Raw genomic sequence first — 14,282 nt, forward strand, 5'->3', positions numbered from 1 at the left:
TCCTGTGTTGTGTTCTGAAAATCCTGGGCTTGGTTGGTTGGAGGTGGGAGATAGTTTTTGAAAAAAAATTATTGGGTTGGTTGGAAAGACTAAGGGATAAAGGCCAGGCGTGGTGGCAGTGGCACACACCTTTAATCCCAGCACTCGGGAGGCAGAGGCAGGTGGATCGCTGTGAGTTCGAGGCCAGCCTGGTCTACAAAGTGAGTCCAGGACAGCCAAGTCTACACAGAGAAACCCTGTCTAGAAAAAGCAGAAAGAGAGAGAGAGAGAAAGAGAAAGAGAGAGAGAGAGAGAGAGAGAGAGAGAGAGAGAGAGAGAGGTGAAGCCGTGTAAGATCTAAGTTTAGAAAAAGACCCAGCTCGCTATGCACCAGGCTCACTCAGGTAGATTGTTCATAGCCTTTCCCTTCCAGGTCAGACCTCCCTACGGTCAGGATGGAACAAAAATAACGCCACACGAGCCACCTTTGCTCTTAAATATATCTAGTAGCTCTATTAATGAAAGTAAAAGGCGAGATGAATTTTGTAGTAATATTTATTTAACTCACGATGTCTGACACTATCATCTCCACACACAATCAGTATTAGTAAATTCTTTCGTTCTGGACGAAGCCTTCAACAATCTGGTAATGCATATAATACTTGCACATCTCAGTTAAGAACAGCAGGTGTGGTGGCGCACTCCTTTAATCCCAGCACTGGGGACGCAGAGGCAGGTGGAGCTCTGTGAGTTTGAGGCCAGCCTGCTCTACAGTGCTAGTTCAAGGACAGCTAGGGCTACAGAGAAACCCTGTTTGGAAAAAAGAAAGAAAGGAAGAAAGAAAGAAAGAAAGAAAGAAAGAAAGAAAGAGAAAAAGATAAAAAGAAAAGAATAGCTTAATTATCAGTACAACTCTATTTATCTTCTTTGTAACATACCCCACCCCTACATGTACAGATAGACAGACACACCCCTATACCTCTGTCCACTCTGAGAGTCAAATCCTAGGGTGTCAGGTGAGTTGGGGATGGGGGAAGTCCATGTAGCCAAGTAGGAAGCTATGTGTAGAGGTGCATTGGGCATGATGCCCATCGTGGGGGACAGTGGGTGGGGCCAGCCCTGCTGTGGAAGAACTCCAGAGAAAGTGTCCATGGAGTCACATGGTGACAGGGGTATTTGAATCCTCTTCTAACGTAGCCTTCCTTGGTAACACCACCTCTGTACTGGTCTGCCTGTTAGTCTTCTGAGCACCTACTGTGTGCCCAGCACTGTGGCTTGTATTGTGAGAGGGAAGAAAAGCTCTGTGGAGATAAGGGTCCTGAGATCAGAGGCACAGGGCAGTCACACATCGAAAGTGCCCACAAGTGGCTCTTGACACTAGCCTCACTCCTAGCAGCTGATTTGTGTGGGCGGGGCCATGTGGGCGGGGCAGAGCTGAGTTGGCCCCTCACAACAGGGTGGCTTTCCTGATCTGCAGAACAACGGAATGTGGTGATGTTTGCCTGGCCTATTGCCTTGGGGTGCCTGTGTTGTAAGTTGAAGATTCCAAAAGAGGGAGGGAGTTGACCACGGCTGGCTGGCTGTTCGAACAGCTGGCCTCAGGGAGAGCCCCGGAAATGAGCAGCCAGGTCACGGTCACGTGTCCTCAGAGGTTGGTATGATCTCACTCTTCTGCCAGAAATATCCTAGACCGCGTTTGCCGTTTTCTGAGACCCCAGTCTCCTCTAGGAGGCCTGTTTGAGTTGTGGGACCCAGGCTCTCCCGCCTAGCAGTCCAGCCACACACAACATCTCCCTGTGTTAGACAAAGAATGACAGAGAAGCAAGACTTCATTCATTCACTCATTCATTCATCTGAATCCTGGGACCCGCAGCTGGCCCCATTTGCAGACTAAGTGGATCGATGCTCTCTCTATCTCTCTAAGCTCCACTTCTCTTTTTTTCTTCTTTTTCTCCCCATTTTTAATTGTTTCTTTTTTAAAAACATGTACATTTATATTATGACACATAAATAAAATAAACTACATACAGCAGGAAGAACCATGAAACAATCAGGAATTATGTAAACGTTAAATTCCTAGTGATTTGGCTATTTGTATTTGGCAAACTTGAAGTAAACGTCTTTTCTCTCTTGTTGAGTCTAAAATTCTGAATGAAAATTAATATTATCATATCTCATCTCTCTCTCTATTAATAAGCTCCACTTCTAAGAGGGGAGCGGCTCTTGTGATCCTTCGGAGGCCCCTTACTGTCGGCTAAGTGAGGCTTTCGAGGCTGTTTCTGATTTGAAAATTGCAGTCGAGGTGTTTTTCATTCCATTTTCCAAAATCAACATTTCCAAGCAAATCTGGGGCAGAGAGGAAACAGCTCCCCTGGACCTTGAAGAGCAGGTCAGTGTGGCTCCATTATTTAATTAGGCTGAAGAATTCTTCTTGCCCAAGAGTGGGAAGACATACCAGAGGGCAAAAGGTCAAGGTTAGAGCTACCCCAAAGATGCCATAAATCCTGTCTTTTTGTCATTCAGGGCCTTAATTTCTCACCTGACTAATGTAGGTGTGGTTATTTTCCAGAAATATAATGGAAGCCGATTTAAGAATCTTTATATAAAAAGCTTTGACACGCTCTAAGAAGCACACTGGTGCAATGGGAAACCTTGGGTAATTCACGACGTGCTGTGTGATCTTAGCTGGGTCTCCAACCTCTCTGAACCTTAAATTCATCATTTGGAAAAAAAAATATGATGAAGTGTTGGGTTGGATTTTACTGAGAGCTCCTCAGGGTGACAAAAGCACAGTTGGTTTGCATTTCAAGGCTTGCCAGTAAGTCACTCTCAGCCACTAAACAGTCACGAAGTGCTGTGACTTAGTCACTTAGTGCTGACCTGCTCTTCACTTAGTGCTATGTGATGTTTTAGTGTTTGCTTCCTGTATCTTGTGGTCTGTCTAGACCCATGCTGCCTGGGGACAATACCATACCTAATACACAATTTCAAATGTAGCCACACTAAGATGCAAAAAGAACTGAGACATTTTAATAATATTTTATTCAATATAATTTTCATATTATTCTAAAACATAGTAACAAGATATCTTTTGTGGTTTTATTAAAACACACACACACAAACACACACACAAAACAAACAAACAAACAAAAAAAGGCCAAAACACACACACTTCCAGCATATACATCTGTGTGTGTGTGTGTGTGTGTGTGTGTGTGTGTGTGTGTCCCAGTGTGAGTGTGGAAGCCAGAGGTTGTCGTTGTCAGGTGTTTTCCTCTATGGCTCCACTTCCTTTCCCATTTCTTTTGTTGTTGAGGCAGGTTTCTCTGTGTAGCACTGGCTGTACAGGAACTTGCTCTGTAGACCAGGCTGGCCTCAAACCTGGAGCTCCACCTGCTTCTGTCTCCCCAGTGCTGGGATTAAAGGCGTGCGCCACCATTACCCAGCCACCTTACTTTTTGAGATGACTCTTTTATCGAAGCTGAAGCTTGCTCATTGGCTAGACGCGATGTCCAGCAAGCTCCTGTGATCTGACTGCCTCCACCTCCCTGGCTCTGGGGTCACAGGAGTACCCCCAGTGCACCTGGCTTTCAGAAGGCAGCCAGAGATCCAAACTTGGTTCTCATGTTTTTGGCAAGAGCTTTACCAACTGGGCCGTTCCTCCCACGCCCTGCTCCCCAGTGTGTGTACAGCTGTGACAACGGGCAGCACAGGGTGGCAGTAAGCTGAAGGAAAGAGTGCGTCTTCTGCCACAGAAGGGCTGAGGAAGCTTTGGTTTACAAGCTAGCTCTTCCATCATGCCATTCAGCACCTCTTGCTTGGTGAGGCTGGTGATTATGGACACCGTTGTATAGCTGAGGAGGGCGAGGTTTGCGGGAGAGCAAACAGCACAAATAGGAGCAGTGCTGGGATCTGAGGCATTGTTTTGGCTCCAAGTGAAGAGGGGGTCCTAGTAGGGCAGCCACCTCCACACGTTTGTGCAATTATACAGAGCACGTGTGTACTGAGTGGGTGCTGTGTATTGGGTGGCTGAGTGGGTGCTATGTACTGGGTGGCTGAGTGTGTTCTGAGTACTGAGTGGCTGAGTGAGTGCTGTGTACTGGGTGGCTGAGTGGGTGCTGTGTACTGGGTGCCTTAGTGTGTGTTGTGTACTGAGTGGCTGAGTGGGTGCTGTGTACTGGGTAGCTGAGTAGGCGCTGTGTACTGAGTGGCTGAGTAGGTGCTGTGTACTGGGTGGCTGAGTGTGTGCTGTGTACTGGGTGGCTGAGTGGGTGCTATGTGCTGAGTGGCTGAGTAGGTGCTGTGTACTGGGTGGCTGAGTAGATGCTGTATACTGGGTGGCTGAGTGGGTGCTGTGTGCTGGGTGGCTGAGTAGGCGCTGTGTACTGAGTAGCTGAGTGGGTGCTGTGTACTAGTGCTAATGGGACAACCTCCTCCTCTTAAGGGGAGGCAGAAGCAGAGGGGATCCTGTGGTGTGTTTCTGTTTTTCTCTTCTTTTGTCTTGGGGTTTGAGGGTAAGATGACCTTGTGTTTATCTTTCTGTCCCCATGCCTGCTTCAGCAAGTTCCATCACCCGGAGCTGGAGAGCATTCCTGCATTTCAGACTCTGTTTTATTTCTTCGGCTCTGAGGGTCCCTGGTCCAGCTGGTTTTCCCTCCTAGGTCTGTGTCTCACGGAGCCTGGAGGTACTTGCTGGGATGTGTCTGCTGGGCCTCACATAATGAGATGATTGCAGCCTCTTGGTTACTGGTTCCCCCTATATTCTCCTGACAGGCATTCTGGGTTTGGGGGGTGGGGGAATCAAGGCTTTGTTGCTACAAATCAAGGTGAGCCTGTGATGCTCTGGGGAAGCCCAGCGCACAGTGGCTACCATGGACATCACATGATGACTCTAGAAAATATGGAGGGGCCCAGCCTTGAGAGCAGGTGATAGGCTGGTATCCAGAGATGGTGGTCACTTTGGAAATGCCGGGCTGGGAGGCAGTGTTGAGGGGGGAGCAAGATCAAGGCTTGAGGCTTCTGAGCCTGAAGAAGACAGCATCACAGCGGGGGTCACGGGTGGCCAGGGCTTGGGGGTGGGCGATGAATCAGGAGCTGAGTCAGGGTCCACGGCTGACCTGTATTCTGCGTCCTCCCTTGTTGCAGTTGTGGGTACGAAATCAGAGCATCCTCGAAATGAAGGCATCTTAGAAGACAGCAGCTCTGCCTCAAGAACCTTCACTAAAGAGCTCAGTCGGTATTCTATGGTGTCTTGGAGCTCATGAGAGCATCTCAGGGTTAGTTCAGCTTTGTGCAACCCCAGGGACACAATTAGCCTGAAAATTACTCATTGCTTTGTCTGAGATTAAACAACCCAAATGGGAGGTCTTTTGGTAGAACAGACACTCAAAGTCAAAAGCCTGTGTCAAGTAATGCATAAAATGGGGATTTCCAAGGTGGAGCAGGCAGGGCTGCAGGTGCGAAGTCCTCAAGGAAGCTGTGGCTAGCCTTCTCTACCCTAGTCGGTGGTGCTGAGCTCACGCTCCTGTGTGTATGTAGACAGTACCCTGGGAAGTCGTTGGGTGTACTGCGAACACACCGTGGTGCCTGAGGCATGTTTGGTGGTGGCTTAGCACAGCTGTTAGTATGGCCATGAGGAAGTGATGATGGTGTGGAGACTCGCATCTAAGAGTTCTCACTGGTTCGTTTCTTATTTGTACTCGTTTTGAGCGTAGAGTTCAGTAGTGTTAGGTACGCTCATGTTACTGTGCTTGTGATCTAGGACTGAAAATTTGAGATTATTAAATGGAATTCCCATATTTCCTTCCCCTCAGTTCCACCCTCAACACCCTGAAAACACATCCTTCCCCCCCCCCTGTTACTTTTACTGTTCTTAGGTACCTCAGATAAGTGGAATCATACAATATTTGTCTTTTTCATAATGCCCTGAAGGATTATCTGGGTTGTAGCAGGTGTCAGAGTTCCCTATCCCTTTAAAGATGAATAATATTCCATTGTGTGTGCCAACCTATCTTAATCTATTTGGGCCACTATAACAAAACACAATCTATGGTTCGTACAACAAAGATATATGGCTCCCAGTTTTAGGGGTTGGGAAATACAGCCTCAAAGTGACAGCATGTTTGGTATTTGGTGAAGACATTGGTTGCTCCCACCCTTGAACCACTGTGCATGACAGTCCTATAATCATGAACATACAGATGTCTCCTGGAGACCCACATTCTGGTTTTTGGTGTGTATGTCTGCGAGTAGAATTTCCAGATCATTTGGTAACTTCTTCAGACTGCATATTGGACCACCATACTGTATGACATTCACGCGCCTTCATTTCGCGTCCCTATCGACAATGGACGAGGATCTGGTTCCCTCATACCCTCGCTTACACTGGCTACTTGTTTGCTTGCTTTTAGTAGCGTTCATCTGAATGGTTGCGGTGATGCTGCGCATCTTCGTACGTGACTCACATCCTGGCTATCATTCACTTATCAAATTTGTGGTTTACAAATATATCTCCTATTCTGGGGGTACCACATTTTTTGTCCTTTGATATACAGAACTTTTCTAAAGATTTATTTATTTATATTTTATGTTTATGAGTGTTTGCCTACATATATGTATACCACGTATGTGTGATGCACAGAACTTTTAACTTTTGATAATATTTAAGAAATTGGCTTTTTAAAATTACAACCATATTAGTTGGTGACAAGAGTAAGGTGTGAACACGAAGCCCACAGCACAGGCCCCTGGAGTGCAGGGGAGCAGCAGCATTTGGGGGAGCATTGGTGTTTGAGCATGTGGTAGGTAAACTGCTTCTAGCTGAGCATGGTGGGCTCCTGGGAAATGGATCAGATTGTGGCTCATTCTCTGTGGCGTCCAGGCTCGCGGGTGGGGTGCCAGGCACAGAAGAGACCCCATAGTGTGGCAGGTAGATCAGTTGTCCTTACACTTTCACTATCTGCTACCTGTCCACACTCCCTCAGGAAACTCACTTAGCCTTAGGATTGAGCCAGGGAGGGAAAGCACTCTGCATTTTCTCACTGACTGTCTGAGCATCAGATGTGCCTCAGACAGGCTTGGAGTGGGGTCTCTGTGGAGGTTTAGCCTGTTCTCCTCAGACAGGCTTGGAGTGCGGTCTCTGTGGAGGTCCAGCCTGTCCTCCTCTGAAGTTGGTGACAGCTCCCAGGTGACCTAGAGCTGTCCAGGATGGGCCTGGAGCTTGAGTTTCCAGTGTGTGACCTGGGCCTCATGATCTCCCAGGAACAAGAGGGCATGTGACCACAGGTGCCCTGAAGCTCAGTCCACTGCCTGAAGTAGGACTGTGAAAGTGACTGCTCTCCTAGTGAGGCATGTGCTTTGGGCAGAACTCTTGAGTCCAGCGTGGCCAACTCCTGCTTCTTCTGTGAGCAAAGGAGAGAGGCTGGGGTGCCCACAATTCCTTCCGGAGTCAGGAGGAAAGTCTCTTCTTTCATGTCAGCACCAGTTAGAAGCCATAAGTACCTGGGCAGCTGACAGCATTGGTGGTGGGTCTGTCCATTTTCATTATTTGGAGGAGAGGTGGGACGCTGTGGCACAGAAGACCACGTCACCATGGCTGCAGCTTCTCCTCTGCTTTGCTTGGCTGCAATTCACACCCCACTATCAGGACCATCAGGGCTGCAGAGTTAGCTAGTTCAGAGACTGTTCTGTGGTACCGAATCTGCACGGATCTCTGCCGCTGCCAGAGCCCAGGGGCAGTTCTGGAAACCCCACTGTTAAGACTGAGGTCTGGGATGCCTGCTGGTGCTGCCCCGTGAAGGTGTCTGAGATTTTTTGAGGACTTTCCTAGCCTTGCCTTCTCCTTCCTTAGGGTGAGAGGGAGGCAGGCCCTAGGAGATCTCACCAGAGTTCTTCCAAAGTGGTGCTGGGGAGGGGCCCAGGCCCTAATTGAGAGCTGCAGGGAGCAGGGAAGAAGTTGCTTTGTGTTTGAAGGCTGAAGGATTAGATCTCAGGAGCGCAGGTAGAAAGTGGTTTCAGGGCAGAGAAGTTCACTGTGAACTAGGTGGGGTCTGATAGAAGGTGGTGAGGAAAGCGGCCACGAGGCCCAGGCTTTAGAGAGTTAGAACCATGCCGAGTTCAGACAGCAGTGGAGACGGCAAAACGCTGCTGTCCCACTTACCCTCTGTGGACTCCATGCAAAAGCGACCACTAGGCCAGCCCCCATCTGCGGAGCCGCCTACATAAAGCCTATCGAAAACTTGCAAAAGCTGTCTTTGGGCTGGAAGGAGGCTCTGGCAGTGCCGCTGGCTCCTGGGAATCCAGATGTTCACACTGCCGGGAAGAAGCTCATTTTAAAAAATCCAATAGTTTGTAATAAGATTCAATTTTCTCCCGAAAGCAATTAGTATCTGCTAATTTCTTTGCGCACAATTGCTTGCAAGCATAAAGCCCTGGCTCCGTATGTGTTCCATTAATCATATCAAAAGATTTCTTTCTCCTTATGCATTTTAAACCCGGTTCAGACTTCGGCTTTTAAGTAATAAAATAGACTATAATGCACAGTCTTCCTCCTTACTGCGGATGAAAGAGTTTAGATCTAAAATTCCACATGTGATTAGAGTCTGACTTAACACCGTGCATAATTAGTCTGCGTGGCGCATGAGGAAGAATTACAATGAAGCGGGGTGTGCTGGCTCACACCTGTAATCCCAGCACTCAGGAGGTGGAGATGGGAGGCTCTCTGTGAATTTGGGGTCAGCTTGGGCTACAGTGTTGACCCAGTCTCACCAACCCCCAAAATGAGGACAGCTGAAGAAAGCCCATGGAGGTCTTGTCCATATAGACGATGAGAGATCAGAAGAGGGAAGGAGACAGCATGCAAGGGGACAAATGATGTCAGGGCGTGAAGCCCTTGATTGGGTGGTGGGCTTGTGAGAGAAGAGCTAGGGCCCACTCAAAAGTGAGGAAATCTGGGGGGGGGGCAGGAAGGGGAGGGGGTTGGGGGGCAGGGCTTGAAAGGGAGCCCAGATGCACTGACATCTAAGAGTGATACTTTCCAGATCCTGCTCAAAATCACCCTCTCATCACGATAAAGGCCATGCTGGCCCTGTGTCCAGAGCTTGTATTAGGATGCGTAGGCTGCTCAAGGCCATGCCAGCCAGCTAGCTAGCACATTTCTGTGGGTATCTGTGCCCGTGAGCTTACTGTTGGGACATGGCCAGCTCGTCCCTGGGGTCCTTGAGCCTGGTGAATCTATGCGTCTACAAGCTTTTCTTAGGACAAGATGTCAGGGCAGGAAATGGTTTTCTCAGGAGGTGAATGCGTGCACCCAAAATGGTTCCCCTTGAAATAACCGATAAGGAGGATCTCAGACTCACTAGAAGGTTCCTGGAACTGCTTCGCACCTGAGTGGAGGTGGGTCTTTTAGCCAGAGGACCAGAGAACCCGCAGGGTTGCCACAGAGAATTCTTAAAGGAGAAGTGGTGAAGACATTGCTGATTATGAAATTCCCACCTGGAGAAAAGCTTGTAGATGTGTGTTGTGTTCTTCGTAAGAAGAGACGTTTACCCAGGTGGAAATGGCTTCAGAGGACTGGAGAGAACCAGTGTTCTCCAATATGGTGACCATGTTGTTGGGAAGTTAGCATTTTTCAGAAAAAAAATTCTCGCAGGAATTCCCTCCATTGCTAGCATGTTCTAGGGTAAGGGGGTCATGACCCCTTTGAGGGTCAAACAACCCTTACAAAGGGGTCACCCGAGACTATTGGAAAACAGATGCTTATATTACAATTCACAACAGCAGCAAACTTACAGTTATGAAGTAACAACGAAAATACCTTTATGGTTGGGGGGGGGGGTGTCACTACAACATGTAAGGCTGTACTAAAGAAAGGGCCACAGTATTAGGAGACTTGAGAACTGCTGCCCTAGGGAGAAATCAAGGAGCCCAGTACATGGAGTATAGCTTCATTCTGATGGAACCGAGGGAGCTAGGAGAAGTGACTGGAGCCATTTGAACCACAAGGGCTGCATCCAGTAGTTTCTGATGAAGAATCAACTCCTCCAAACACAGTGGCTTAAGACAATAAGCATGGAGAATTCCCCATGATCTTATATGTAGGTGGAGCAGGCAATGTTTTAGGCCTGGGCTATCTTCAGTGGGGCTTGGTGGTACAAGATAGCCTGCTCCTGTGCCTATGGCCCTAGCAGTGATGGTTGGACGAGCTGGACTGTCCTCTCTTTGGCCACTCATTCCATAGGAGGCCGCCCTGTATTTCCTTACAAAGTGTTCAAAGCCCCACTTGCATGGCGTCGATGAATGCCCCACTGGCTAGAGAAAGGTGGTCAAGTCTGACCCAAAAGACGGAGAAACGGACTCCAGTTTTTGATGGGACACAATACAAAGCACTGTGGCTACTGTTGACTTTTGGGTTGCAGTTTACCACAATAGATAAGAGCAAAGCTTTATTCTGAGAGGTGTGTATGAGATGATAAAGCTCTCAGCATGGGCCTGGCTTGTAGTAGGCTTTATATAAGTGGAATGCCTCTTTTCGTCTTCTCCTTTTAGATGAAGGGCCCATCTTTAATGAAAGACACAATGGATCTGTTGACTCTTAATTCCATTCTCTTTCAGAGCACATGGAAATTGAAGCCACGTGGGACTTAACAAGCGATCAAATGGCATCTTTAACATACCAGGGCAGCTGCCCTGTCCCCAGAGCCTGGGGCGGCCTCTGTGAAGGGGCCCCCGTCTTTCCTGGTGTTCTGGGTCCCTCTCCTCCCAGCTCCACTGCAGCTCGGCCTTTTTTTCATTACAAATTGCTTGTAAGCACACACATCCCCAGATGCCCACATAAAAGCTGGCATTAAAGTGGATCAATGGTAGAAAGAGCCTTGTTACGATTAGTGTGGCCATGAGCTGTCCCCCCAGAGCTCTGGCTTCGGTGGGAAAGCCCAGGGAAGCAGTGTACCCCAGATGCACCAGTCGGTTTCTCTCCAGTGAGCTGGAAGAAGAAGAATATTGGCTTGTGTACTCTGCTGCTATATCCATTATCCTTGTAATGAGGATTAGGGGGTTGGAAGAGAGAGGAGCCTCTAAAGAGAGAAACCCTGAGGGACAGAGAGAAACATTTGAGACCTTCAAAGGAGTCTGCTGGTGAGCTTTCCTAGGGACACATACCAAAGGACCTGGCACCTGTCAGTGTTTAGCCCCAGCCTGAAGCACTGCATTAGGATTTCACAGCACAGAGGGCCAGGATGCTGCCCTCCTTCAGGGGCCTCGTCCAGAGCCCACAGGCTCGGCAGGAGCATCAGCTCCATTCACACATGGAAGATAGTGGAGTTCTGGGATCACGCAAGATTCACCACTTCATTCCCTGAGGAATATTCTGTCAGTGATGGCAATGCTGATAAACCGCTAATGGCTAACCTCTGGGATGTGCTCTGTGTGTGTGTGTGTGATTGTGCTGTGTGTGTGTGTGTGTGTGATTGTATGTGTATGTGTTGTGTTTGTGCTTGTATGATTGTGTGTATGTGTATGTGTTGTGTTTGTGATTGTGTACATGATTGCGCATATGTGTGCTGTGTGTATGTATGTGCTTTGTGTGTATGCCTATGTGTATTTGTGTGTGTGTGTGTTGTGTTTGTGTGCATGATTGTGCATATGTGTGCTGTGTGCATGTATATGTGCTGTGTGTATGGGGTGTGTGTGTGTGTATGTGTGTATGTGTGTGTGTGTGACTGTGTGCTAGATGAGGACTCCTCCTCGGCCCGCTGCCACCGTAGCATCAGAGTTCTTGCAGTGGCTGATATGAGTCTTGATGAGGACTGAGCCTTAAGGAAATGAGAAATGGCACGCCTGAGCCTGGGGAGTGAAAGAAGTGGTGGGCTAAGAAGGGCGGCTAGTGCTGAGGAAACACCAGAGCCAGAGCAGAAGAAAAGGCAAGAGACGAACATCCACCCAGCTCCTGGCAAAAACCAGACTATGGAGTTCCGTGGATTGTTTTTTTTTTTCCTTCATTTTCAGTACCTCACTCAACATCACCATCTTTAGTGCTTCCTTATACCTGGCTCTTTTCTGTGACTGTCCTTGGATACACCGTTGTGTGGTTAGTTTTGGCCAGTGACTGGTGTGTTGGCTAATGAGTTGAATAGCCTCTGGGAAGCAAGCAGTTGACAGGGTGACAGACACATGCTTGAAACAGCTTAAGTTGTGGCGGTTTCCTGCAGAGGGCAATTGCCTTGGGAAGGGGGTGGGGAGGGCATGTCTCTGCCTCAGGATCCGACTTTGCCTGAATAAAAACAATAAAGCTTTGTTTTAATCTTCTGACACATGGGATTCTTTATTGCTGTGACACAATGTAGTGGATGTTGCAGGGCAGAGCCCTACGTGGGAGCCCTGCCTCATTTTACAGATGAAATAAACGGGCTCTGACTTAAGTCAAGAACTTCCCAAGGACACCCAGGCTGTAAGTGGGAGCAACGGGCTCTGAATCAGGGTCTAGCCCCCAAGCTCTGACACACGAGGTGACCTGACAAACAGCTTGGACCGTGGGAGATCCTTCGAGCACTTTGTAGAGTGGAGGTAACGCGCTGAGAGCAGGATCCACCTAAGTGTGAGGTGTGGGCTGGACTAGGAGACAGAGGACTGTCATTGGCTAGTTGGTTGGGGGCGGGGTTGAGTGCCTCCTTCTGCTCCCTGGTGGCGTTGCCTCTGATCCCTGCTTCTTGCTTCTCTCCAAGAAGAACCACTTCCACTGCAGCCAGGAGGACAGCATGAGCCAGGGTATCCCGTGTGAAGCCCGTGTGAAGCTCGAAGACGTGTTGCCAGGGAGGAGGCAGGGGGATTCTCTGTCCCATCCCCAAATTATAGCAGAGAGTTTCTTGTCTCCAACTGTTTCTTTTGCCAGAGCCGTTCACAGGGGCTCCGACTTTCGGTGAAGGTCATAGTAGACCCAGGGTCGGGGCAGGGTGTTGACCACTATTGGCCAGATGAGTGAAGTGCTGGTGTGTGGCTGGTTTCCAAAGCTTCTCTGGACACGAGACCACCTGGGCCCACACACCGGACTCCTTCTCTGTCGTGATGGTTCTGAGGGATTCTGTTTGCTTCAGGCTCTGGGATCCCTCACTTAACCAGCCCTCTGCCGACTCATGCCTCTGGAAAGATTCCAGAACAGTGACTCATGGCAGTGCCCGGTGGGTCTGCCTGGGTCGTTTGAGGGACTGCAGGTGGGCACGGCGTCCTGTGCACAGTGTGGAGCCCTTGGAAAATTTGTTTTGTCCATTACATTTCTTTACATTCTACAATGAACATAGTCTGAAGACTCATCTAGTGGAGCCTTTGGTTTTGCTTTTCAAGTTGAAAACCACCAGCAACCCTTGGGTTCCCCATATGAGAAACTGCTCTCTAGTCTCACGCCCAGGCATAGCTGTGTTTCCTCTGAGACGGCCTGTAGCGATGCGGTGAGTCCCATAGCTAGTAGAATTACCTCTTTTCTGGAGCATCTTAAAGCTCAGAGTCAGTTTCATGATTTTCCTTAGCAAGGATTTATCTTCATCTCACGTTTCTACCTGGTTTTCCCTCATTTGCTGTAACACCTCCCCCCGCCCTCATCCCCCTCTCCCACATCTCCCCCACCTCTGCCACCACCACCTGCTGTTCCCACCCCCCTTCTTATGCGGACTTCTGCAAACGTCCACAGATCCTATTAAGAATGAGGTTAATGGACAGAAACAAAGCTTGTTCCAGGAAAATGGCCTCACAGAAAACCTTGCACGGAGTGTTAGCCTGTCGGAAACAAGATGCTCAGAGGTGATGCTCAGAGCAGTCTCCCGGTGGGCGGAGGCAGAGGGGGGAAGGTGACAGGAGAGGCAGGCTGAGGAGCACAGTGTGGGTGAAAGGCCTCTTCCAGCAGGCGGAGTCCTGCCTGACAGAAACAGCTCTCCCAACACCCAAGGCGCTCGGTGAACAATTGACTCCTTTGGGTCTGGATAAGTCTTTGTTTTTTTCATAGTTGCAATGACAGTGAAGGAAATTAAAGGAAAGGAGCAAGCTTTGGGTGACGGGGTGAGCTCTAGGGAAGCCTTCGGAAGGAGCAGGGAGACAAATTCATGGGGAAACAAGTGAACGAATCTATCCCCATATCCAAAGTGCAAAGATGGTGGATGCCATGTATCTAGTGTGGAGAAAGGGGGGTGCTTTTCTGCACCCCTGCAAGCCTCTATTCAGCTTATGCCAGTGACATGGGAAGAAGGGAGAAAAGATGGACAAAGGGACCTGTTTGCAGCTTTGGTGAAAATAGTTGTGTGGTTTTGCTGTGCCTGCCT

Source organism: Acomys russatus, chromosome 1 (assembly GCF_903995435.1).
Source record: "Acomys russatus chromosome 1, mAcoRus1.1, whole genome shotgun sequence".
NCBI lineage: Eukaryota > Metazoa > Chordata > Mammalia > Rodentia > Muridae > Acomys > Acomys russatus.